Source organism: Pan troglodytes, chromosome 3, assembly GCF_028858775.2.
Source record: "Pan troglodytes isolate AG18354 chromosome 3, NHGRI_mPanTro3-v2.0_pri, whole genome shotgun sequence".
Taxonomy (NCBI): domain Eukaryota; kingdom Metazoa; phylum Chordata; class Mammalia; order Primates; family Hominidae; genus Pan; species Pan troglodytes.
Genome location: NC_072401.2, coordinates 14,126,362 through 14,154,080, shown reverse-complemented (window position 1 = coordinate 14,154,080; position 27,719 = coordinate 14,126,362). Strand labels below are relative to the sequence as shown.

Here is a 27,719-nt window from a genome sequence, read left to right as displayed (position 1 = left end):
AGTCAACTCTTTATCAACAGAGCCAGGCCTTCCATCTGCCACAAAAAGGATATCCTTGATTGTTTCTACTTTGAAAAATGTTTAAAAGCCTGAAGACAGACTCTTCATAAATCCTCTTCTTTCTCCTGCTCCCTTTTCTCTCCCTACCCCTTTGCCTGTTGCTGAAGATACCACTGGTTGGCTTCTCAATATCAACCCTCTCTTCCTCAACCTTCCTAAAGAATCTCAAATTCATTCATTCACATCTACCCTCCCCTGTAAAACTATGTACATCAGAGAAGACAGGATGCATCCCCAGCCTCAGCAGGTGACTTCTGCTTAATCTAAGCCAATCACGGTGATTCCATTACCCTTGGCAGTGTTGACATAGGTGTGAGTAGGTAATGCAATTGGCTAAATGAGACATGAGGATGAGTCTGTTGCGAAGCTTCTGGGAGAGAGCTCTTCACTCTTAAGGAGATACAAGCAAGAAATGGCCTCTACTTTCTCTGGATACTATTTTTTCTCCTTGTGACTCCTGGAACTATGGCAGCCATATTGTACACACAAGGGTTCAAGGCTAAGGACAGACCACCTTTGCCAATTTGACAAGGTTACTCTTGCCTGCCATGTGATGTGTTGAGGGAATGATGATTCCTTGTGCATGGCAGAGGCTTTCTTTGGGGGTTTTAGCAACTAGAGGATCTTAATTGGGAATATGGGCTATAAATGGGAGTATGGGCTATAGAGAAATGAGACAGAAGGAAACTATGATGAGAAGTATTGCTTTAGTAATTAAATGAGTGCTAATACCTTTTGAGAGGAGGGGAAAAATAATATTTTTAAAAATTTTTGGTTGTTGAACTATGTTTTTTTAATATGATGCCACTTTGAAACTAGACTACAATGATCACAGCTTCAATAGCATTAAGACAGACCAAAAGGGAATGAATCACAACATAGGAGGAGAGAGTTGCTATTTGCACATTTGTTGATTTTGTGCAAATTCTTCAGTCCAGAACAGGGGTCAGTGAACTGGGGCCCTAGGGTCAAATAAAGCCTGCTGCTTGTTTTTGAAAATAAAGTTTTATTGAAAGATGGCCAAATCCATTTGTTTACCTATTGTCTACTGCTGCTTTTGTGCTTAAGTGACAGAGTTTAGTAATTGCAGCTGAGATTGTAAGGCTCGCAAAGCTGAAAATACTTTTTTTTAATCTAGCTCTTTACAGAAAGTTTGCTGGCTCCTGATCTAGAAGGAAGAGAATTGAACTGACAGAATATGCAATCAATGGCCAGACTGTAGATAAAATGAGTCCTAAGAGCCCATATGAACTCTGACGCACAATCTGCAGCAACCAGCTCAGGAAATCACACATTATCTCTAGTAACCAGCCCAGGAAGCCAGCCTGCTGTCTATGAGTCACACTTACAGGAAGTCAGACAGTTATTAGATTGGTACAAAAGTAACTGCGGTTTTTTGCCAGTACTTTCAATAGCAAAAACCGTGATTACTTTTGCACCAATCTAATATCTCTACCAACCAGTCCTGGAAGCCAAATAATAACCCCTGTAACAATTGGCCCAAAACAACTAGGACTTGATTAATAACTGACAGCTTCTCTAATTTTTATTCCTGCTTCCAACTTAGGACCAACCAAAGAAGTCAAATACATACCCCTAACCAATCTCATAGGATGCTCACTTCTGGTTAGCCACTTCCAGCTTTTCTGGGCCAACAGTCTCCAGCCAGGGCATATCTGAAGTCTTCCCTTTTTTCCACTATTAAACTTTCTCATTACTCTGCCTGTTTTTAACAAGTGACAATGGTTGTTGACGCCCTTGCTATTGCGAGCTCTGAATAAATAGCCTTTGCTTATTCTCATTTGGGGGGTCTTCATTTATTTCCACAGAACTTTGAGTCAAAGGATCTGAGTCCTAATCCTGGGTCTGCCACAGATTCCATATGTGACATGAATAATTCACCTTGCCTGTTAAAACAAAAAATTAAAGATGTAGTATCCCTGCCCGTAAGTTGCTCATTGGCCATATACACTTTCAGGGTGAGATTACAGCCATACCTGAAGTATATGCAAAGGACAGAGGCAGCTCTAAGGAAAGAATGACAGATTGTATCTGGGTCATTTATCTAGTAAATGCCTGGCATTGATTAATCAATTATTATCTTTGACCGCTATTAATATATTCATCAAGAAAATATCTTTCCCCTAAATTCACAAATCTCTTCTTTTCTAAGGAAAATCTTAAGCCACTTATTTTAAAATGTGGACTAGCCATTTTGCTTGAAATCTAATTTCACAAATGGCTCATTTGTTAAAGAAATATTTTAATGGGTCCTGATTCAAACAGAGTCCTTGACTCAAACTGTCTTTTCTACGGTTTCCTTTAGTGGAATAATTTGAGTTTGCCTAAAGCACTGTCTAGTTTGGTTCGTAGATGGTTGCAGACTTCAACAAATGATACAGTTTAAATGTTTTGAATTCCTTTGATCTTTTATAGAACACTTACATGATTTATGATGTGCAAAACAAAGCTAATTGTACAGAACTTTCACTTGAGGTCCCATCAAGTGCCATTAAATTGTAATGTCTCAGCTTTATTGTTCATAAGCATTCTATAAATGTCCTTATACAGGCCCTAAAAATGTTCATTGTTAAAATACCCTCTTAAAACTACAGATTTCCATTTGTTAACAATGCAGTAGACAAATATTTGTTTAGATTTTTCAGCTTTATTCAAATGTTCTGTGATGTATTAGTAAAGCTCATCTTGTAAAGTTCATAATATTCCAAGTTTTCTTTCTATATGTAAGTTGAAAAAGACACGTACAGTGTTGGGCATCCTGGCTTCTAGTCTGTAATCTTCCCCTGACTGTGTAAGCTCCAGAAAGTAACCTCACATCTTTGGATCTCTATTTCTTCTCTTGTGGCCTATCACTAAGTTTCATTTCAAGACTAAAAATGTATGATCAGATCTGCACTTGTATATTCATCACAGCACCATTCACAATAGCAAAGATACGGAATCAACCTAAATTTCCATCAATGAGGATTAGATAAAGAAAATATAGGGTGTGTTTGTGTGTGTATGCCTGTGTGTATACAGTATATATATATGTGTGTGTATATATATGCAAGTTCAGTATGTGCATATATGTGTGTATATACGTACAGTGTGTATATGTGTGTACATGTGTGTGCATATGTACCATGTTATATATGCAGTGTGTACATATGTGTGCACATATGTATGGTATGTACATATATGCGTGTAAATATGTGCAGTGTGTATATATGTGTGCACATATGTATGGTATGTACATATATGTGTGTAAATATGTGCAGTGTGTATATATGTGTACATACACATATATACATGTACACTGTACATGTCCTTTTCAGCTTGCATATAGAAAAAAACAGAATATTATGAATTTTACAATGTGGGCTTTACTAATATGTCATATATTTGAATTAAAGCTGAAAAATCTAAACAAATACTCATCTGTTGCTTTGTTAACAAGTGGAAACTGTACTTTTAAAAGGTTATTTTAACAATGAACATTTTTAGGACATACATAAGGATATTTATAGCATGTTCATATATACATATATATATATACACACACACACACCATGGAATACTACTCAGCCATTAAAAAGAATAAACTTATGTATTTTGCAGCAACATGGATGGAACTGGAGACCATTATCCTGAGATAACTCAGAAACAGAAAGTCAAATACTGCATGTTCTCACTTATAAGTGGAAGCTAAGTAATGGGTGCACATGGATATACAGAGTGAAATAATACACATTGGAGACTACAAAAAGGTGAGAGGGTGGGAAGAAGGTGAGGGTTGAAAAATTACCTATTGGGTCCAATGTTCACTCTTTGGGTGATGGGTTCACAAAAAGCCCAGACTTCACCACTGCAAAATACATGCATACATGAAACCTTCCCTTGTACCTCCTACATTTTTAAAAAGTCTATGACCAGGGAGCTCCTGATAAACACAAGTGGAAAATGGTATTTTCCAGGTGCACAGCTGGATGGCTTCTGTTCTAGAGGCAGCCTAAGGTCCTGGAATTTCAACAAAGTATACTTCAAGCAAGAAGCATTGGATTCAAAGTGGAATCTAGAAAGACTTCCAACCAGGTGGTGTTCCCAGATGGAACAATGCTTTATTAGCATCATTAACAAAAATACCATGATTGAAAAGGTAAATAAGGGGATGAGATTGACAGCCATTCATTCATTGAGCAAGGGTTGAGCTTAGTGTTGAAAACTGGGGTAAGACACATCCCCTCCAGATGCCCACAGAAAGTAGGGAGAGAAATGGTTTGCAAATGAATAGAGACCATTCACTTGGCCATCACTTTCAACTTATTGTATGACGCCTTTGGAAAAGAAAGGGGTGTGCTGTTGTTATTATCAGAGGCAGTATACTAGTTACCAGTAAGATGCCTACAAGCAGGCTTCCTGGGTCCAAATACCCAATCTGCCACTTACTAACTGTGATTTTGAGAGTTAACCTAAATGCCCTGTGCCTTGGGCTTTTCTTATTTATAAAATTACCATTATCTACAACTATTAACTACCATTAGAGATAACAGTAGTACTTACCTTATGTGGCTTTCTGAGGATTAGTCAACGTATGCGAAACACTTCATATAGTGCCTAGACAATTATAAGCACTCTTTAACTAGTAGTAATTATTAGCTATTTATTGAACATTTTCTACACTGCATATGCATGATGTCATTTAACCCTCACTAAAATAGGTCCTATTATTCCCATTTTAGTGACAAAAGAGGTGAGGTTTAAATAGCTTAGGTAGGATCAACATTCACACTTGTTAATCTGCTTCTGGTGTTAGCAACAAAATGTGTACAGCACAATATTTAAGGATGGTGAAGATGATGTATTCCTTTGCTTTAACCATAGCAGCTTGCTACTTCACATTCTAATTTATGGTAATATATATAATAATGTATAGTTATTGGAGGACTATAGTTTCAAAATATAAACGACAAAAATCTTTTCATTTCCCATAATAAAAGTAACAAACCACTATAAAATTTTGCTAACAATGTACAACAATCTAAATTAACATTGATGAAACAAACAAGCTGCCATTTATCTCTAACAAGCATGATAGCAGCATGTGACAAGCACAACCATCTACCCTTGATATATAGCAAATAAGAGTTCACCCAGTGGGAGTGCCACCACCTGGATGCAGCCATGCGCAGAAGCTTCATGAGGCTGCCTGACTTTTGGCTGAGCACCAATTTCATTTTTCCTCAAATGCCAGTCCTGGCAAATCTCAACTTTTAAATGCTAAAGTTTAATATTCCTTGATGATTCACTTGAAAGTAGAAGTATGTGAGAGGAAGGGAGTGAGGGAAAGAAAGCCTATGGAATCTGACATTATCCACCAATAAGAAGTAAAGATAAGGATGCTCTCTGAAAATTTTTTAAACCTTTCTTTCCAAAGTCTAGGGTGCAATCCTGACTAAGTTTATCTTATCTTCTCATTAGTGCTCAAAGATTCAGTAAGGTCATATCACCCCAAATGAAATCCCATCTGGCTCTCTTAAGATTCCTGTCACCTCCACTTCACCAACCAATTAACAGCTCATAATTAAGTCCAGAGTAGAAATTTATTTTGCCATTGGCCATTGTGAAATGAAATTATCAGTAAAGAAAGAAAAAAAGTCGTGTCACACTTTCCCACTTTCGGTCAGATAAAACGTGTAGCAGATATCTGGACAGTTAACATGGTTTCCATTACTACAAAATCTTACTTTTGAGCCAGCTTGTGATACAGGAAACAAAGACATCAGTTCATTCCAAGGTTCACATGGCTTTTTATTATACCTTTAAGAACATCACTTCAATGCATCTTTATTTATATCCTCACCCTAAGCTTTGCTGGCCTGATTCCCCTCTCAGGCCCTCTGATTTCCATAAATCTGTCTTTTGTTCTTGTTAACACAATTTCCTCCCGATGTAATAGGTATATTCTTGTTTCCGTTTATACCAAATAGTAATTTCCAGCCCACTTTTTGGTGACTTTGAAATATCACACCTACCACCTTTTGTCATTACTTTATTTTATATATTATGCCCCAGGCAATTGTGTGAAGATTCTAAGACCAGAATTTCTATCTTCCTCTAAATGTCTTCTTTCCTGTAAGTTCCCAGACACATCCTGCACCTCTGTTCTTCGCTCTGAGTCATATTTATTATCATCCAAAGCAATTATTTCCATCAATACTTCTCCCTTCCCATCTGTACTAGTTTCCCAAGGCTGTTGTAACAAAGGTCCACAAACTTGGTGACCTAAAATTACAAAAATGTATTATTTCACAGTTCTGAAAGCCAGAAGTACAAAATCAAGATATCAGCAAGCTTGTTTCCTTATGCAGGCTCTGAGGGACAATCTGTTCCGTGCCTCTCTCCTGGCTTCTGGTGTTTGCTGGTAATCCTTGGTGTTCCTTGGCATGTATTACCATTGAAAGTAATGGCAAAAAACACAATTACTTTTGTATCAAACTAATAGATGCATCACCCCAATTTTTGCCTCCATCTTCATGTAGTGCTCTCCCTGTGTGTCTCTGTTTTTACATGGCCTTCTTATAAAGACACAAGTTATTGGACTTACAGCTTCACTAACTCTGTATAATCTCTTCTTAACTAATTACATCTATGAAGGCCCTATTTCCAAATAAAGTCACATTCACAGGTTCCAGGGTTAGGACTACAACATATTATCTTGGGGGACACAATTCCTCCTACAATACCATCCGTATTTATTTCATATCCTTGAGTGTTTGGTCAGCTAGACTTCAGGGGGAAAAGTGTATTCTTCATCTTCAGTGATGTAGCCAGCCCAAGAAGCCATCACCATCTCCTCCTTTGCTCAGGATGTCAAATCCTATTGTTCAACCCCATCGGCGCAGCCAGCCCTTCTCCTCCCAGACCTGTATCTCCATTCCAAGATCAAAGTTCCTGTCAGAAAAATAAAAATAAAAACCCACGTGTGCTCCCAACTTCTCTAGCCTTCTGGATCCCTTTCCCTGATGGCGCTGCTTTTCCATATACTATTAGGAGGAGCTGATAATAAAGTGCAACAGGCTCTTAGCTGCACCCAAATATACCTATCATGAAGGCAGCCATGTTTCATTTGGCCAGTTTGGGTGGCAAGAATGAAGACTCTTCATGGATGATCTATTTAATGCTGTCAGTGGTGTATTGAAGTCCTCCACTATTATTGTGCGGCTAAGTCTTTTTTTTTTAGGTCTAGTAGTAATTGCTTTATAAATCCAGTTGCTCCAGTATTGGTGCATATATATTTAGGATGATTAAACATTGTTGAATTGGAACCTTTATCATTGTGAAATTTCCTTCTTTTTTTCTTCTTTACTGTTAATGGTTTAAAGTCTGTTTTGTCTGATACAAGAATAGCAACCCCTGCTCTTTTCTGTTTTTTACTTGCATAATACATCTCTCTCCACCCCTTGACTTTGAGCCTATGGCTGTCATTACATGTGAGCTGGGTCTCTTAAAGATAGCAGATGGTTGAGCCTTGGTTTTCATCCAATTTTTCACTCTATGTCTTTTAAGTGGAGCATTCAGGCTACTTACATTCAAAGTTAACGTTGATATGTGAAGTTTTGTTCCTGACATGGTGTTGTTAGCTAATTGCTGTGTAGTCTTGATTGTGTAGTTGCTTTATGAGGTCTGTGGGTAATGCACTTACATGTATTTTTGTGGTAGGAAGTATCATTTTTTTGTTTCTATGTTTAGAACTCCCTTAAACATCTCTTGTAAAGCCAGTCTGATGGTGACAAATTCCCTTAGAGATTACTTGTCTGGGAAAGACTATAATTTCTCTTTTGTTTATGAAGTTTAGTTTGGCAGAATATGAAATTATTGGTTGGAATTCTTTTTCTTTTAAAATGCTAAAAATAGGCCCCCAATTTCTTCTTGCTTATAAGGTGTCTGCTAAGAAGTCCACTGTTAGTCTGATGTAATTTCTTTTATAGGTAATATGGCCTTTTTCTGTAGTTGCCCTTAAGATTTTTTCTTTGGTGTTGACTTTGGAAAATCTGATGAGTACAAGCCTTTGGAATGGTCGTCTTGTATCTTTCAGGAGTTCTCTGGATTTCCTGTATCTGCATGTCAACCCATCTAGTGAGATTGGAGACATTTTCCTGGATTATACCCTCGAATATGTTTTCCAAGATGCATACTTTCTCTTCTTTCTAAAAAGTGCCAATGAATCATAGGTTTGGTCACTTTGCATAATTCCGTATTTCTCATGGTTTTATTCATTTTTCTAAATTCTTTTTTCTTTATTGTTGCCTGACTAGGTTGATTCAAAAGACCAGTCTTCAGGCTCTGAAATTCATTCCTCTGCTTTGTCTAGTCTGTTATCAAGGCTTCCAATTATATTTTAAATTTTCTGGAGTGAATTTTGCAAAGGAATGAAGACTCCTATCAGACAAAACTGTGTATAAATAAATTCTGGCTCTGCATTACCAGTTGTATGACCTTAAAGAAGATACCTGATCTCTTTTTGCCGCAAATTTTATATCTGTAAAATACATTTACTGATAGTACTAATCATTAAATTATGAAAATTTAAACTTGTTATATAAAATATATAGCTTGATGTCTTTATAGGCTGGATTGTGCCTCTCCATCAAATTCATATGTTGACAGCTTAGCCCCAGTACCTCAGAATGTGACTGTATTTGCAGACAGCCTTTAAAGAAGTGGCTAAGTTAAAACACGGCTGTCAGACTGGGCTCTAATCCAATCTGATTGGTGTCCTTATAAAAAGAAACTTGGACACACAGAAAGAAACCAGGGATGTGCTTACACAGAGGGCAGACCATATGAGGACACAATGAGACTCAAGTAGCCATCTGCAAGCCAAGAAGAGAAGCCTCAGGAAAAATCAAACCTGACAACACCTTCATTTTGGTTTTGTCACCTCCAGAGCTTTGAGCAAATGAATTTCTGTTGTTGAAACCACCTCCTCTGTGGTCTTTTGTTATGGCAGCACTAGCAAACTAATAAAAGTTCCAACACCTAATAAATGTTTGATCACAGTTAGCAAATGTTGTTATCATGGCGATGATGACTAAAGCTTCCTGTAAACCTGTGATATCCAGGAAGGCAACAACTGCTCACATGTGTGTATTGAGTACTCAAAACATGGTTAGGCCAAACTGTGATGTACTTTATGCATAAAATGAACATAGGATTTCAAAGATTTGCTACAAAAATATAAATATTTCCACTAATAACTTTTTTAGTATTGATTGCTGTTAAAATGATATTTTACATATATTGAGTTAAATCAAATATATGATTAAAGCAAACTCCACATGTTTCTTCTTCCTTTTTTAATGGGGCTAATAGTAAATTTAAAATTGCCTATGTGGCTGGAATCATATTTTAGAGCAGTGCTGCTCTAAAGCCTTCAATGGGAACTGACCACCACAGCTCCAAGCTTGCCTTCTAAGGCCAACAGCAGTGTTCTTTCCACTGCCAATTCCTAGAAAATCTCCTTCTAGTACCAAAGTGTAGTGAAAGAAGCAGAAGGTTTAGAGTCCAACACACCTGGAGTTGAAAGCCTACTTCACCCCTTACTTGGCCTGTGACCTGGAACTTCTCTGAACCTACTGGCTTCTCCCCTGCAAAATGGGAATAATCAACACTAGCTCAAAGGCAATACACATATAAAGTGCTTACCATTGTCCCTAGCACACAGAAAGTGCATGCTATAAACTGAATATTTGTGTCCCCAAAATCATATGTTGAAATTCTCACCCCAATCTGATGGTACTTGGAGGTGGGGCATTTGGGAGATGATTAAGTCATGAGGCAAGGCCTTTAAAAATGAGCTCACTGCCCTTATAAAAAGCCCTGGAGAGCTCCCTTGTCCCTTCTGTCACATGAGGTTACACAAAATGGTACCATCTGTGAACCAGGGAGTGGGCCTTTTCCAGACTCCAAATCTGCTGGTGCTTTAGCTTGGACTTCCCAGCCCCCACAGCTGTGAGAAATAAATTTCTGTTGTTTATTAGCCACCCAGACCATGGTGTTTTTGTTATAGAAGCCTAAACGGGCTAAGACAGTGAACAATAAACGTTGGCTTTTACTGTTAACTTCGTGAGACATGAAGGGTCTCTTCACCCTCTGAGGAGATGTGACAGGTAAAGGTTTCCAACGGGCCGGGCATGGTGGCTCACGCCTGTAATCCCAGCACTTTGGGAGGCCAAGGCGGGTGGATCACGAGGGCAGGAGATCGAGACTATCCTGGCTAACATGGTGAAACCCCGTCTCTACTGAAAATACAAAAAAAATTAGCCGGGCGTGGTGGCGGGGACCTGTAGTCCCAGCTACTCAGGAGGCTGAGGCAGGAGAATGGGGTGAACCCGGGAGGCAGAGCTTGCAGTGAGCCGAGATCGCACCACTGCACTCCAGCCTGGGCGACAGAGTGAGACTCCGTCTCAAAAAATAAAATAAAATAAAATAAGGTTTCCAATGGTGAGATTGAGTGGAAAGCCCCTGCTGAGGCTACCCTATCTTCAGAGAAGAGCATCCAAAAATTTAAAGAGTCACCATTTTCCTCTGCTGCAAACAGAAATCTTAAGCTTATCTGAAATGTCCTCTGCCTCCTTCAGCTCATCTTGACCTTTCTCACCTCCATGCCTAGGCTCAGGTGGTTCTGGATTTCTGAGCTATACTTCCTTCTCCTTCTATCAAAATCCAAGCATCTTTCAAGTCATGGGTAAAATATTACCTCATTCATGAAAGAATTATCTGCCATATCCCAGAGACTTGAATATAGAGTCTGAATCCCCTTCAGTTTGCTTTCTCTATGTTACTGGGCACAGAGCCTGACAGATAAAATCTTTGTGGAATAAAGCAAAGTGAACAAAAAGTTGCAGCCTGGACTAGAGAAGAGGGAATGCCAAGACATTATCTACTTAGGGAATAGCTTTACATTTGAAATTTTCACAAAATGCAAAATAGAAAACCCCTATGATTTAAATTTCAAATCCAGTTGTGCTCATGAGGATGGAATTCTAGGAACTCTTTGAAAACGCATCCATCACTCAGGCACCATGAGTAAAAAATCCTCCTCCTCCAAGATCCCAGATCCTCAGACCTTCCTAAATGAGAAAGACATGAATTGGTTCTAGGGCGGAATCACAACTGGAAATCCAAAGCTAAAATGACTTAAAATAGAAATTTGAATAAAAAAGAAAGAACCTCTAAGTATTGCCAGAAACAAGTTGCAAAAGACTAAAACTCAGCATGTACTGCCCACAAACACACACTGAGACAACCCAACCATTACACAGGTAGGCAAAGTACATCATGGATAAGAGCTAAACCACATAACCACATGGCCTGTATTCAGATCTTAGGGCCATTGTTTACCAACTGTGCAACTTTGTACAGGATACTTAACCTTTGTGGGCCTCAGTTTTTCCTTATCCAAAAATAGAGTCATTTAAGTTAACATTAATTAAATTATTACCATATGCTAGATACTGCCAAATTATTTCTACACAGCATGCAATAGGATTAAATGGGTTAATATATATGAATCTCTTGATTCAGAATCAGGCTGCTATGGTCTGAACGTTTTTGTCCCATCAAATTTCATATGTTGAAATTTTAAACCCCTAAGGTTATGGTATTAAGTGGTGGGGCCTTTGGGAGGTAATTAGATCACAAGAACATAGCCCTCATAAGTGGGGTTGGTGTCCGTGTCCTTATGAAAAAAAGAGACCTGAGAGAGACCCCTCACTCCTTCCACCATGTGGAGACACAGCAAGAAAGCACTATGAACCAGAGAGCAAGCCTTTACCAGACATCAAGTCTGCCAGCACCTTGACCTTGGACTTACCAGACTCCTGAACTGTAACAAATAGATTAATGTGCTTTACAAAGCTACCCAACTTGTAGTATTTTGTTATAACAGCTCAAATTCACAAAGAAGATTGGAATCAAGAATTGGGGGTGCTACTGTAACAAAGATCTAAAAATATGGAAGCAGATTTGAAATGGGATCATGGGTAGACGCTAGAAAAGTTTTGAGGGGTAGGCTAAAACATAGCCTACATTGCCAGGTGGACTGTTAAGGGTGACCCTTGTGAGGGTCAGGATGAAAAGAAGAAAGCTGTATAAAGAGCCTCAATCTTCTAAGGAAATACTTAAGTGGTCATGAACAGAATGTTTGTAGAAATATGGATGGTAAAGGCCATCCTGGTAAGGTTTCAGATAGAAATAAGGAACATGTCATTGGAAACTGGAAGAAAGGTTATCCTTGTTACAAAGTGGCATAGAACTTGGCTGAATTGCTGTGTCTTGGCGTTTTGTGAAAGGTAGAATTTGCACACAAAGAATAGGATATTTGAGGAAATTTCTAAGCAAAGTGTTGAAGGTATGGCTTGGCTCCTCTTGAATATTTATAGTCAAATATAAGAAAAGAAAAATGATTTAAAGACAGAATTTTTAATCAAAAGGGAAACAGAACTTAAAGGTTAAGAAATTTCACAGCCTACCCGTATTAAAAGTATCAGAAAGTATATTCAGGAATAGGGTGTGGCCAAGCAACCTTTTGATAAGAAGATTAGTATGGATCATCCAGGACCTATTGTCTGAGACAAGGGAAAAGTAACCCCAAAAGCATTTCAAAGATCATCAAGGCTGCCTTTATCTTCTCAGGCCCAGAGTTCAGAGCCTGGAGGACAGAACAATTTTAAAGAAAGAGCCTCAGACACCTGTGGGCCCTCAGCACTGGCTGCCTGGCACTCTCTTAGGCTCTACTCTCTACTTTCCAGTGGCAATTCCTGGGTGGCAATTCTCAGCCACCCAGGTGTGGCTCCAGTGAGGCCAGGTGTGTGATGACTGCCATGGTTACTACTTGAGACCATCATTACAGCACTTACTACTGTTACTGCTTGAGACTGTCATTATGACTTAATGAAGGGACGAACGTAGAAATGATAACAAAAAACAAAAGTAACTATTTTAAGGAAAGGCTAGGATGGGGAAGAGGAAGAGAGAAGAAGAGAAGAGGATAAGGGCTCCCTGCTTCTAGAGAGCAAAGGCAGCTGCGCAAGCTTCCACAGCCCTTCTTATTTATTGGGTAGAATGAGCAGGAAGGAGGAGGTAATGACTGGTCAGCTGCTTAATTGATCACAGGTTCATATTGTTACTAACAGGCTTCAATTATGCCTAATCATAAGAAACACTTGTGCCTGGGTCATGACTGCCTTCAGCAGTCCTTCTGGGTAGCAGATGCAGTTTGTCAGTTTGCCAAAATTCTGCATTTATGAGCAACAGTTTGCTGCTTACTCATATAGCCTCCAGTGGTATACTGAGTTGATCACGACCCTCACTCTTTCAGCCTCCAACAAGGTGTGGTGCAAGTCACTGTGGCTGTCCTTCTGGAAGGCACAAATAATAAATCTTGGCAGCATCCACAAGGTACCATATCTGCCAATAACAAAGTGCATGAGCCATGGGTGTATGGCCGCCTCTACCCAGATTTAGAAAGATGGAGCTGCTCAGAGCCTCAGGCTCATGACTCATGAGAGGTGCCATAGGGTACAGCCACCACAGGGAGCCCCGACTAGAGCAATGCTCAATAGAGCCATGGGATCAGGGTCACCATCCCAGTAAGACTGGAGGACAGAGCCTGGAGTCAAAGAAAATCATTCTCAAGCCTTGAGGTTTTAGACTAGCCCAGGACCTGTCACTCATTTTTTCTTTTCTATTTCTCTCTTTTGGAATGGGAATGTCTTGCTGTGCCTGTTCCACCACTGCATTTTGGAAGCATATAACTTGTTTGGTTTCATAGTCTCACAGCTAGAAGAGAATCTGTCTCATAATGAATCATATCTTGAGTCTCACCCACATCTGATATCTAAATATCATATTTAGATGAGACATTGGACTTAGACTTTAAAGTCAGTGCTGGCACAAGTTAAGACTTTTGAAGCTATTGGAATGGAATAAATGTATTTTGCATGTAGGAAAGACATGAATTTTGGGGGAAGCCAGAATACAATGCTATGGATTGAATATTTATGTCTCCCCAGAATTCATAAGTTGAAATTCTAGCCTCCCAAGGTAATGGTTTTTAAAGGTGGAGCCTTTGGGAGGTGATTAGGTGATGGGTTTAAAGCCCTTATGAGTGGGGATTAGTGCCCTTATGAAAAAGGTACCAGAGAGACCTCTCACTCCTTCTATCATGTGAGGGCATGGTGAGAAGGTGCCATCTATGAACCAGAGAACAGGCCCTCACCAGACATTGAATCTGCCAACACCTTGATCTTGGATTTCTCAGCCTCCAGAACTGTGAGAAATAAATTTCTATTGTTTATAAGCCACCCAGTCTATAATATTTTGTTATAGCAGCAAGAATTAAGACACTGGCACAGGGTAAATATGTATAGCAACAAGTAGTAGTAATTGTGGTGGTGGTCGTAGTTGGCTTTGCTTTTAAGAAAGACACTATGGGGTGGGGGGAGCCAAGATAGTCGAATAGGAACAGCTCCGGTCTACAGCTCCCAGAGTGAGCGATGCAGAAGACAGGTGATTTCTGCATTTCCATCTGAGGTACCGGGTTCACCTCTCTAGGGAGTGCCAGACAGTGGGCGCAGGTCAGTGGGTGCGTGCACTGTGCGCGAGCCGAAGCAGGGTGAGGCATTGCCTCACTCAGGAAGCACAAGGAGTCAGGGAGTTCCCTTTCCTAGTCAAAGAAAGGGGTGACAGACAGCACCTGGAAAATTGGGTCACTCCCACCCAAATACTGCGCTTTTCCGACAGGCTTAAAAAACAGCGCACCACGAGATTATATACGGCACCTGGCTTGGAGGGTCCTATGCCCAGGGAGTCTCGCTGATTGCTAGCACAGCAGGGTGAGATCAAACTGCAAGGCGGCAGCGAGGCTGGGGGAGGGGCACCCACCATTGCCCAGGCTTGCTTAGGTAAACAAAGCAGCCGGGAAGCTCGAACTGGGTGGAGCCCACCACAGCTCAAGGAGGCCTGCCTGCCTCTGTAGGCTCCACCTCTAGGGGCAGGGCACAGACAAACAAAAAGACAGCAGTAACCTCTGCAGACTTAAATGTCCCTGTCTGACAGCTTTGAAGAGAACAGTGGTTCTCCCAGTACCCAGTGGGAGATCTGAGAATGGGCAGACTGCCTCCTCAAGTGGGTCCCTGACCCCGACCCCTGAGCAGCCAAACTGGGAGGCACCCCACAGCAGGGGCACACTGACACCTCACACGGCAGGGTACTCCAACAGACCTGCAGCTGAGGGTCCTTTCTGTTAGAAGGAAAACTAACAAACAGAAAGGACATCCACACCAAAAACCCATCTGTACATCACCATCATCAAAGACCAAAAGTAGATAAAACCACAAAGATGGGGAAAAAACAGAACAGAAAAATTGGAAACTTTAAAAAGCAGAGCGCCTCTCCTCCTCCAAAGGAACGCAGTTCCTCACCAGCAACGGAACAAAGCTGGACGGAGAATGACTTTGACGAGCTGAGAGAAGAAGGCTTCAGACAATCAAATTACCCTGAGCTACGGGAGGACATTCAAACCAAAGGCAAAGAAGTTGAAAACTTTGAAAAAATTTAGAAGAATGTATAACTAGAATAACCAATACAGAGAAGTGCTTAAAGGAGCTGATGGAGCTGAAAACCAAGGCTCGAGAACTACGTGAAGAATGCAGAAGCCTCAGGAGCCGATGCGATCAACTGGAAGAAAGGGTATCAGCGATGGAAGATGAAATGAATGAAATGAAGTGAGAAGAGAAGTTTAGAGAAAAAAGAATAAAAAGAAATGAGCAAAGCCTCCAAGAAATATGGGACTATGTGAAAAGACCAAATCTATGTCTGATTGGTATACCTGAAAGTGATGGGGAGAATGGAACCAAGTTGGAAAACACTCTGCAGGATATTATCCAGGACAACTTCCTCAATCTAGCAAGGCAGGCCAAGGTTCAGATTCAGTAAATACAGAGAACGCCACAAAGATACTCCTCGAGAAGAGCAACTCCAAGACACATAATTGTCAGATTCACCAAAGTTGAAATGAAGGAAAAAATGTTAAAGGCAGCCAGAGAGAAAGGTCGGGTTACCCTCAAAGGTAAGCCCATCAGACTAACAGCGGATCTCTCGGCAGAAACCCTACAAGCCAGAAGAGAGTGGGGGCCAATATTCAACATTCTTAAAGAAAAGAATTGTCAACCCAGAATTTCATATCCAGCCAAACTAAGCTTCATAAGTGAAGGAGAAATAAAATACTTCACAGACAAGCAAATGCTGAGAGATTTTGTCACCACCAGGCCTGCCCTAAAAGAGCTCCTGAAGGAAGCGCTAAACATGGAAAGGAACAACCAGTACCAGCCGCTGCAAAATCATGCCAAAATGTAAAGACCATCGAGACTAGGAAGAAACTGCATCAACTAATGAGCAAAATAACCAGTAGCATCATAATGACAGGATCAAATTCACACATAACAATATTAACTTTAAATGTAAATGGACTAAATGCTCCAATTAAAAGACACAGACTGACAAATTGGATAAAGAGTCAAGACCCATCAGTGTGCTGTATTCAGGAAACCCATCTCATGTGCAGAGACACACATAGGCTCAAAATAAAAGGATGGAGGAAGATCTACCAAGCAAATGGAAAACAAAAAAAGGCAGGGGTTGCAATCCTAGTCTCTGATAAAACAGACTTTAAACCAACAAAGATCAGAAGAGACAAAGAAGGCCATTACATAATGGTAAAGGGATCAATTCAACAAGAAGAGCTAACTATCCTAAATATATATGCACCCAATACAGGAGCACCCAGATTCATAAAGCAAGTCCTGAGTGACCTACAAAGAGACTTAGACTCCCACACATTAATAATGGCAGACTTTAACACCGCACTGTCAACATTAGACAGATCAACGAGACAGAAAGTCAACAAGGATACCCAGGAATTGAACTCAGCTCTGCACCAAGCGGACCTAATAGACATCTACAGAACTCTCCACCCCAAATCAACAGAATATACATTTTTTTCAGCACCACACCACACCTATTCCAAAATTGACCACATACTTGGAAGTAAAGCTCTCCTCAGCAAATGTAAAAGAACAGAAATTATAACAAACTATCTCTCAGACCACAGTACAATCAAACTAGAACTCAGGATTAAGAATCTCACTCAAAACCGCTCAACTACATGGAAACTGAAAAACCTGCTCCTGAATGACTACTGGGTACATAACGAAATGAAAGCAGAAATAAAGATGTTCTTTGAAACCAACGAGAACAAAGACACAACATACCAGAATCTCTGGGACGCATTCAAAGCAGTGTGTAGAGGGAAATTTATAGCACTAAATGCCCACAAGAGAAAGCAGGGAAGATCCAAAATTGACACCCTAACATCACAATTAAAAGAACTAGAAAAGCAAGAGCAAACACATTCAAAAGCTAGCAGAAGGCAAGAAATAACTAAAATCAGAGCAGAACTGAAGGAAATAGAGACACAAAAAACCCTTCAAAAAATTAATGAATCCAGGAGGTGGTTTTTTGAAAGGATCAACAAAATAGATAGACTGCTAGCAAGACTAATAAAGAAAAAAAGAAGAATCAAATAGACGCAATAAAAAATGATAAAGGGGATATCACCACCAATCCCACAGAAATACAAACTACCATCAGAGAATACTACAAACACCTCTATGCAAATAAACTAGAAAATCTAGAAGAAATGGATAAATTCCTCGACACATACACTCTTCCAAGACTAAACCAGGAAGAAGTTGAATCTCTGAATAGACCAATAACAGGATCTGAAATTGTGGCAATAATCAATAGCTTACCAACCAAAAAGAGTCCAGGACCAGATGGATTCACAGCCGATTTCTACCAGAGGTACAAGGAGGAACTGGTACCATTCCTTCTGAAACTATTCCAATCAATAGAAAAAGAGGGAATCCTCCCTAACTCATTTTATGAGGCCAGCATCATTCTGATACCAAAGCCGGGCAGAGACACAACCAAAAAAGAGAATTTTAGACCAATATCCTTGATGAACATTGATGCAAAAAATCCTCAATAAAATACTGGCAAAACGAATCCAGCAGCACATCAAAAAGCTTATCCACCATGATCAAGTGGGCTTCATCCCTGGGATGCAAGGCTCATTCAACATACGCAAATCAATAAATGTAATCCAGCATATAAACAGAACCAAAGACAAAAACCACATGATTATCTCAATAGATGCAGAAAAGGCCTTTGACAAAATTCAACAACCCTTCATGCTAAACACTCTCAATAAATTAGGTATTGATGGGACGTATTTCAAAATAATAAGAGCTATCTATGACAAACCCACAGCCAATATCATACTGAATGGGCAAAAACTGGAAGCATTCCCTTTGAAAACTGGCACAAGACAGTGATGCCCTCTCTCACCACTCCTATTCAACATAGTGTTGGAAGTTCTGGCCAGGGCAATTAGGCAGGAGAAGGAAATAAAGGGTATTCAATTAGGAAAAGAGGAAGTCAAATTGTCCCTGTTTGCAGACGACATGATTGTATATCTAGAAAACCCCATTGTCTCAGCCCAAAATCTCCTTAAGCTGATAAGCAACTTCAGCAAAGTCTCAGGATACAAAATCAATGTACAAAAATCACAAGCATTCTTATACACCAATAACAGACAAACAGAGAGTCAAATCATGGGTGAACTCCCATTCACAATTGCTTCAAAGAGAATAAAATACCTAGGAATCCAACTTACAAGGGATGTGAAGGACCTCTTCAAGGAGAACTACAAACCACTGCTCAAGGAAATAAAAGAGGATACAAACAAATGGAAAAACATTCCACGTTCATGGGTAGGAAGATTCAATATCGTGAAAATGACCATACTGCCCAAGGTAATTTACAGATTCAATGCCATCCCCATCAAGCTATCAATGCCTTTCTTCACAGAATTGGAAAAAACTACTTTAAAGTTCATATGGAACCACAAAAGAGCCTGCATCGCCAAGTCAATCCTAAGCCAAAAGAAGAAAGCTGGAAGCATCACACTACCTGACTTCAAACTATACTACAAGGCTACAGTAACCAAAACAGCATGGTCCTGGTACCAAAACAGAGATATAGATCAATGGAACAGAACAGAGCCCTCAGAAATAACGCCGCATATCTACAACTATCTGATCTTTGACAAACCTGAGAAAAACAAGCAATGGAGAAAGGATTCCCTATTGAATAAATGGTGCTGGGAAAACTGGCTAGCCATATGGAGAAAGCTGAAACTGGATCCCTTCCTTACACCTTATACAAAAATCAATTCAAGACGGATTAAAGACTTAAACGTTAGACCTAAAACCATAAAAACCCTAGAAGAAAACCTAGGCATTACCATTCAGGACATAGGCATGGGCAAGGACTTCATGGCTAAAACACCAAAAGCAATGGCAACAAAAGACAAAATTGACAAATGGGATATAATTAAACTAAAGAACTTCTGCACAGCAAAATAAACTACCATCAGAGTGAACAGGCAACCTACAAAATGGGAGAAAATTTTCACAACCTACTCATCTGACAAAGGGCTAATATCCAGAATCTACAATGAACTCAAACAAATTTACAAGAAAAAAACAAACAACCCCATCAAAAAGTGGGCGAAGGACATGAACAGACACTTCTCAAAAGAAGACATTTATGCAGCCAAAAAAACATGAAAAAATTGCTCATCATCACTGGCCATCAGAGAAATGCAAATCAAAACCACAATGAGATACCATCTCACACCAGTTAGAATGGCAATCATTAAAAAGTCAGGAAACAACAGGTGCTGGAGAGGATGTGGAGAAATAGGAACACTTTTACACTGTTGGTGGAACTGTAAACTAGTTCAACCATTGTGGAAGTCAGTGTGGCGATTCCTCAGGGATCTAGAACTAGAAATACCATATGACCCAGCCACCCCATTATTGGGTATATACCCAAAGGACTATAAATCATGCTGTTATAAAGACACATGCACACGTATGTTTATTGCGGCACTATTCACAATAGCAAAGACTTAGAACCAACCCAAATGTCCAACAATGATAGACTGGATTAAGAAAATGTGGCACATATACACCATGGAATACTATGCAGCCATAAAAAATGATGAGTTCATATCCTTTGTAGGGACACGGATGAAATTGTAAATCATCATTCTCAGTAAACGATCGCAAGAACCAAAAACCAAACACCATATATTCTCACTCATAGGTGGGAATTGAACAATGAGAACACATGGACACAGGAAGGGGAACATCACACTCTGGGGACTGTTGTGGGGTGGGGGGAGGGGGGAGGGATAGCATTGGGAGATATACCTAATGCTAGATGACGAGTTAGTGGGTGCAGCACACCAGCATGGCACATGTATACATATGTAACTAACCTGCACTATGTGCACATGTACCCTAAAACTTAAAGTATAATAATAATAATAATAATAATAAAAAGAAAGACACTGTCTTTATAGGCTATGGTCAGGTGAATAAACAGGTTCTTTATTTATGAAAAAGCTCAAGCACTAGCCGTATGGCTTTGGCTAAACTTATGAAGCATCTCAGCCTTTGTTTCTCTGATCTCCCAAACATGCAACATGCATAGCAATCAGTTTTACAAGGTTGTTGGGAGACCCAGGTGGGATATTGGAGGTGAAAAGCTGTGGAACTTATCCTTTGTTGATGTTATTCTTGCTTCTGCCTCCACCACTGGGTCATTTTCTGCCCCATTCCCACAGTAAATGGCATAACTTAATGTTTAAAAGACAAACTCCCAGCTTCCCCCTGGGTGAATATATGGTAGTGAGTCATTACTCCATGTCATGTTATCCCAGAGTCTGAACCATGTAGTCTTCAAATTCAGGGAACATCAGTAAGCCACATCCTAGAAAGGTCAGCAGAGAAGTAAATGGACCAAATGCATATAGCCAACCTGTCTGCACCTCCAGTCACTCTCACACCATTCTGGCTGCTAGAAGGGCATCCAGTTAGAAGGTAGTTGCAATGACAATGAGCAATATGGTGGTTTTCACCAAACAATCGTGGTGCAGGGGTGGGGTGAGTGGAAAGAGGAACATGGATCTTAGAGATACATGAGAAATGAACACTTCCAGCCCTGCTTATCTGTCACCTCCCACGGAAGTCTTTCTTGGCCACACTGTCAAAAATGCCAACTGCTCCCCATTGCTTTCCAGCTCTTTATAAAATGTAATAATAACTTTATTATTTTTTGAAAGAATAGGGTGTTGATAAGGATTAAATGCGTAATACAGGTAAAGGTTTAAAACAGTGTGTGGCTTATAGTATTTAATAAATGTTAGCTTTTATCATTATTATTACCATTAGTATTTTTATCTAATTACTATTTCATTCTAGCATGTATGATATTCTAAAAGTTTTATTTTGGTTATCTATTTATTCACATAATTGTTATCTGACTTCCCCACTACTAACCTCTATATAGAGGTGTCTATGTTACATCCCTGCTAAGTACTTAACAAATAGCAGTTGGTTGGATGAATGATTTAATGAGTGAATGAATAGGCAACTATCACACTCAGCAGACTCATTTTGTCCCATATCCCAATAACCTATTTGTAAGAAACAATTTCTTATCTGAATTTTAGGCATGAAGAAATAATGACACTGAAAACATCGAGTGACTTATTCATACAGGATGAGGATGAGCAGGAGATGAACCCTTATCAAATTCTGGCTCTACACCAAGCACTGTGAGAGACCCATTGATTTATCCAGGCTTCTGGTCATTCATTCCACAAAAACATATTAAGTTTCCACTCTGGGCCATGCATTTGGCCCCTAGCCCCATCTGAAAAGAGGAGCTTTAATCCTGGATTACATCTCACTTTTGTAATCTCAATAGGAAAGCAGGTCTCAGAGCAGACCTCACGGTGAGGAGGAGGCAGGGGCACCCCCTCCCCAGAAGCACAGGCCCTGAAGCGTCGTTGGGTCCTTTCTCCCTTTGACATCTGATTTCCTCATAGATGACTGTCATAGCCATAATTCAATTGTCCCAGGACCAGCACATGTGGGTCCAGTTTTGTCAGCCTGCAAGGACATTGTGCAGCTTTGTTTGTTCCAGTGTGGGGGAGGGAGGTGTTGATAAGCATCATCATAATCAGGATCTGCTGTCCATGACTTACCATTCATTTCCTAATCAGTCATCACATTTTGTTCAAGCTTAATGCTGACCTACTGAATTTAACGCCACATTCTGCAGCAAAAAGCCACTGCTGTGTTTACTGGGGAAATTAGCCAGCTCTTACCCTTGTTGCTGTAGCACGCACAGGAAACTTGGATTTTCAGGATATTCCCCCACCCCCGTGTTATCTAGGAGTTCTCATTTTGTTCAAAGAATGTCCCCTCTGTCTTCCCTCTTTCCCTCCCTGGTGCCAAGACAACCTGAATTACATTAAAGCCAAGGCGGCTCGATATTTAGGCTGCTTTCCTCCTCTCTCCCTTACCCCATTCCCATCAACACACATGCACACATACACCTGTGTGCACACACCCATGCACACACACAAATGGGATGTGAGCCAACAGAACACTGTGTGACCTTGAACCAGTCACATCTTTCTAAGCTTCCATTTCATCAGCTGTAAAATGAGGAGGGCAGACTCAGTTATCCCTTTCTTTTCTAATATTGTATGATTCTAATCTTCCTCATAATCTTCCTGGGGTCCTTGGGCAGGCAGTGTGGCCCATCTCAAATGATGGAATTAGAATTATAAAATGTCTGAAATGGAAGACATGCTGAAAACTAATCCACTAATGAAATAATATCCCCATATTTCAATTCTTCCTTATTTTTTGAGACAGCGTCTCACTCTGTCTCCCAAGCTGGAGTGCAGTGACACAATCTTGGCTCACTGAAGCCTCAACCTCCTGGGCTCAAATGCTCTTCCCATCTCAGCCTCCCAAGTACCTGGGACTACATGTGCTCACCACTACACTAGGCTAATTTTGTTCATTTTTTTTGTACAGAGAAGGTCTCACTTTGTTGCCCAGGCTGGTCTCGAACTTCTGGGCTCAAGTGATTCAACCACCTCGGCCTCCCAAAGGGCTGGGCCTACAGGTGTGAACTGCTGCACCCAGCCCACATATTTGAATTATTTTAGTGACACTTTCATCCTTTTTTTCACATCTCCACATTACTGTCATTCACTTAACTGGTTTTTCTTTAAATTAACTTTTTTTTTTTTTTTTGAGACAGAGTCTCGCTCTGCCGCCCAGGCTGGAGTGCAGTGGCATGATCTCAGCTCACTGCAAGCTCTGCCTCCCGGGTTCACGCCATTCTCCTGCCTCAGCCTCCCAAGTATCTGGGACTACAAGTGCTCGCCACCACGCCCGGATAATTTTTTCTATTTTTAGTAGAGATGGGGTTTCACCGTGTTAGCCAGGATGGTCTCGATCTCCTGACCTCGTGATCTGCCCACCTCGGCCTCCCAAAGTGCTGGGTAAATTAACCTTTTTACTTAAATACATATATTTAAAAGGCATCCCTTATCACTATCACAAATAGAAAACCATAATCATTTGCTATACATGTAATCATAATTAAAGGAAAATAAAGCAATCTAAGAAAATTTTGGCTGGGCCACACTGCCTGCCCAAGGACCCCAGGCTACTGCTTGTCTCTCTCTGTGGAAATGGCAGCATAGTATATGTTTAAAGGCACTAAGGTCATGTTGGCATCAAAGGAGACTCTTTTTGCCTTAATCAGAATAGAAAAGAGCCACATTCTCTCCCAAGGGATATCCATTTTATCTAATACAGAGGCTAGGTGCCACCCAAGATCTCTCTCAAGAACTTCACTTTGGATAAAATGGTCTCACCACTGTTCCTTAGGTTAACGTTGTAATTAGTTCATCTAATGCTCCAAATTGCCAATATCTGCATCTTCTTCACCATGACCTTCACCTGCTACCATTGCCAGGCAGCTCCTGTGAGAAAACAGATACGCTCAGAAACACACACACGCACAAGCACATGCTCCAAAACAATTTTTTAAACAACACAATGCTTCCCTGGCACTTCCCCAAGTCCACAGCTCTAGGAATTGCTGACCTTGGGCAGGTCTACGTCACTACTTTTTCTAAAGAAATCGCTGCCCATGTACAACAAAGAGCAACTTCCATTGAGCATTTGGGGAGCTCTTGAAGCGACTTCCTTTTTTCCTTTTCTCTCTTTATAGACGCGATGTGGAGTAGGGAGCAGGTGGTACACCCTTGTGAGAAAACAGGTATAGAGACTGTGGGGGGCAGACAGGGACAAAAGAGAGAGAGACACTGCCTTCTGCTTATTTTGTGTGGTATAGGAAGAAAATATTTAAACGTTTCTACTTTAGATACAGTCTGGCTTCCAATTCCAGTTCTATTATTTTCTAGCAACATAAATTTGGGCAAGTTGCTCAGCCCCTCTGAGCTTTAATCTCCTCCTTAGCAAAATGGCTCTAGTGACACACCCTTCCTTGCGTTGTGAGTGTGTAAGGCAGGTATGGTACCAGGCGCCGAGATAAACATTCATCTAACAGTCCCTTCCTCTTTTACCTTTTGTTTGTTTGTTTGTTTTTACTTTGGCACCATTTATGAAGGTCCAAAATAAATCCCTTTTTTATTTGTTTGGTTGGTTGTTTGTTTTGCCTTCTAAATCCTGAGTCTCATCTACAAAGTGGAAAAAAAAAAAAAGGCTGTGAATTTCCATAATGTAAGTTTCGTTTTCTATGACTCGATTATGGCAAGTGATGTATAAAGGCTGAGTGGAGTGACAAGGAGGGGCACAGAGAAGAGGGAGGACAAACTTTACACCAGCAAATCCAACAATCGGCCCCTTTTGAAAAATCATTAGTAGCCTGCTGGAAGCTCCAAGTCTCCCAGATTTGGGATATGAGAGAGTAACAACATGAATCTAGAAAATGTGGTGCCTTTCGTGCATAGATTTGAATTAGAGAATTCTTGGTCAGTTTTGCATATGAAGTTGGGGAGAAGGCGTGGGCGGCGCAAAGAAAAACAGAGAAACACCTCCCCCTGCTGCCTGGATGGCGAATAGCAGCAAAGATGCAAAAAAAAAAAATTCCATGGTCATATAAAAACCCTTAGCCTATTCCGAGGGTTTGCAAAGGATTCACTATGTGCAGGCAGCTGAATTTTATGGAATGCATTTTCCTATCCTAAGTTACCTTCAAAGGTCATAAAAAATGATCTTAGGACATTATTACAATGATGATGCTTTCCACTGGGCATGTTGTTATTTGTTTCTTGAACAGGAAATATATTAGCGTAACTTTTAAATTAAAATGATATAAAAGTTATAATTGAAAAGTCTTGTTTCTGACTGCCTTACGTATACCTAGCTACTTTTATTAGCTTTTCATATAAATATAAGTAAATGTGACTAATGTAGTCTTCTTTTTTTCCTTCTTACAGAATAATTAGCTGTTTGACACTCTTCCGGATATTGTTTTTGTCACTTAACAACATAACTTGGTGATCCTCCCAGAGCAGAAAAGCTCTCCCAGATATGTTTCAGGGCAGCGTAACCTTCCTTGTTCTTCCTTCACTGAGCATGTTATATGTGGAAAGAACACATCCCCACTTGGGGAAACCAGATAAATTGTTTAAATTATTGCAAATGTGAATGATTTTAATGTAGAAATAACCTTTTTCATTCCACATTAATCACAAATACTGTTCACAACCCTTCGTAATAAACTTGTCTCTGCTTTTTTTTTTTTTTTTTTTTCTGGTATTCCTTGTGATTAGAATCTCTCGCCTTGGTATCCGCTGTGTTCAAGAGCAGAACAGAGCTTTGAACTTTACAGGCTAGTGCTCAGAATTAAAAGTGCTTAATGCCACCAAGATTTCTATTAAAAAACCCAGGGTAAAGGAAAAAGCCTTTTGCTTCAGCTGAAATGTTCTTGTAAAGGGCAAAATGGAAAATACAAACACCACTGCCGTTTGCTGGTTGGATACCACAGCCATCGGCACCTCCTGGAAATGGCAAGCCCATGAGTTCCTGATGGAAGCCAGGTTAGTCTTATTGCATTTGAGAGAGTTAGAAAAGTGTCTTTCAGTGTGGACAGAGAGCCAGCAAGATTGTGAAGGTCAAAGAAAAATCCAATTATCCATAGCAAACACTGACCATACAATTAAATTACACCAGTCAGGAAAGCATCTGATCTTCTGCAATGGACTTCTTCCAGCAAATTTACCCTTGAATCAGTCTGGGCCATTCATTGGCAGCCAGCTGATCAGTTTCCTTCTGCTGCCCTGCATCCTGCAACATGTCTGTAGCAGACGTATCACTGCCCACCTACATCCCCTTGGCCCACCCCAGAGGTCACCTGCAGCTGCAGTGGTCAACTCCCAAGCACGCAGACATCTCAGCATCAAGAACCTGCTTCTCTCTGCCCAAGGGCTTTTTCTGGCCACAGAAGTATCCCCTGCACAGTCCAGATATGCAGGCTGGACAGAAGTTCCAGGGAGCTACCATTCCCAAGAGCAAGCCTCAAGCAATGCCTGGGAGATAAACACCCAGCTCCCTTGCTTGCCCCTTGCCTTGCTGGGGCAATGCCAAAGTGTGTGGTGCCCATACTCTCAGAGGGACACCAGTACGACTGAGCCCCAGGTGGGACCTACTCATTAACATGCTGTTTATTGGCTTTTCTCTCTTCCCTACTGTCTCATCATTTTTCTGGGATTGACTCCTGTGAGAGCCTTGATCCAGTCAAGAGACAGAAACTACACAGTAAGTTCAACAGGACAAGTGTAACACAGAGTCATTAACTACAATGAAGAGTATAGATATAAGGAAACTCTACAAAGCACCCTAGAGCTACGAGGGAGAACTTAGGAAAAGACGAACTTGAGAAGGATTCAGACCTCTTGGGAAACGGTGAGGTTCAGCCCACGAGACAGCAGAGAAGTTAGCTGCTTTGGCTAGGCTGGAGCCGGCCTGGAACTGCTGGGAACCTCCAGGTGCAGCCAGCCTCCGTTGTGCACGCAGGGGGCGCCAATCAGCAACTGATGGCGAGGGATGGAGCCCGGGAGCTGGCGGGGGCTGCAGGAGGCTGCAGAAGGAGCGGAGCGGCTACTCAACGCCTGACCCTGCCAGCTAAGTGCAGCTGCACACAGGCCGAGCAGAAGCTTGCAAAGGGAGGCTGAGTCCCGGACCCAAGTGTAGCAAGCAGGGAAAGGGAGGGTAGGGCACCGGTAAGCGCAGGAGCCCTTCGGAGCGCTCACTCTGTGCTGGGGAGCTCTGCTTTCCATGTCAAGAAGCCTGCACAAAAATTATCACCAAGCCGGGGCTGCAAAGTCACAGAAGGACCAGTTCCACCCGCTGTCCTCGTCCACCCACACTACTGAGCCGCGGTCCCCGCACAACCGGCGGAAACCCTCCTCCAGCTGCGGTGTCCTCCGGCGCCCTCTACTGAGGAAGCCTAGCATCGCGCGCACTTAAAGGAGACGGGCTCAAAGGCACGCCTTTGTTAGTCCCAGAGCATAAGGGTCCATTCAGAGCTGAGAGGCACAAAAAAAAATTTTTTTAAAGATAAAT

At 40.9% G+C, this 27,719-nt stretch overlaps 2 long non-coding RNA genes across 5 annotated transcripts in view; one reads left to right on the top strand and one right to left on the bottom strand.

Moving 5' to 3' along the window:
- The window catches only part of LOC104005991 (uncharacterized), a 44,678-nt gene extending 18,780 nt beyond the window's left edge, over nt 1-25,898 (top strand). Inside the window, exons 2-5 of one of the 4 annotated variants that reach the window (XR_679502.3) lie at nt 3,682-3,830; nt 4,038-4,219; nt 21,770-21,874; nt 25,592-25,898. This is a non-coding gene — a long non-coding RNA (uncharacterized LOC104005991). Of the gene's footprint in view, nt 1-3,681; nt 3,831-4,037; nt 4,220-8,158; nt 10,416-21,769; nt 21,875-25,591 lie in introns of those variants that run through there. The other 3 variants (XR_008547442.2, XR_001716769.2, XR_008547443.2) reach the window with 3 other exon arrangements.
- The window catches only part of LOC134809867 (uncharacterized), an 83,845-nt gene extending 56,287 nt beyond the window's left edge, over nt 1-27,558 (bottom strand). The window contains exons 1-2 of the long non-coding RNA XR_010156480.1: nt 27,047-27,558; nt 24,002-24,109 (exon numbers count right to left, since the gene is read on the bottom strand). This is a non-coding gene — a long non-coding RNA (uncharacterized LOC134809867). The remainder of the gene's footprint in view (nt 1-24,001; nt 24,110-27,046) is intronic.
- Between the last annotated feature and the right edge of the window lie 161 nt (nt 27,559-27,719).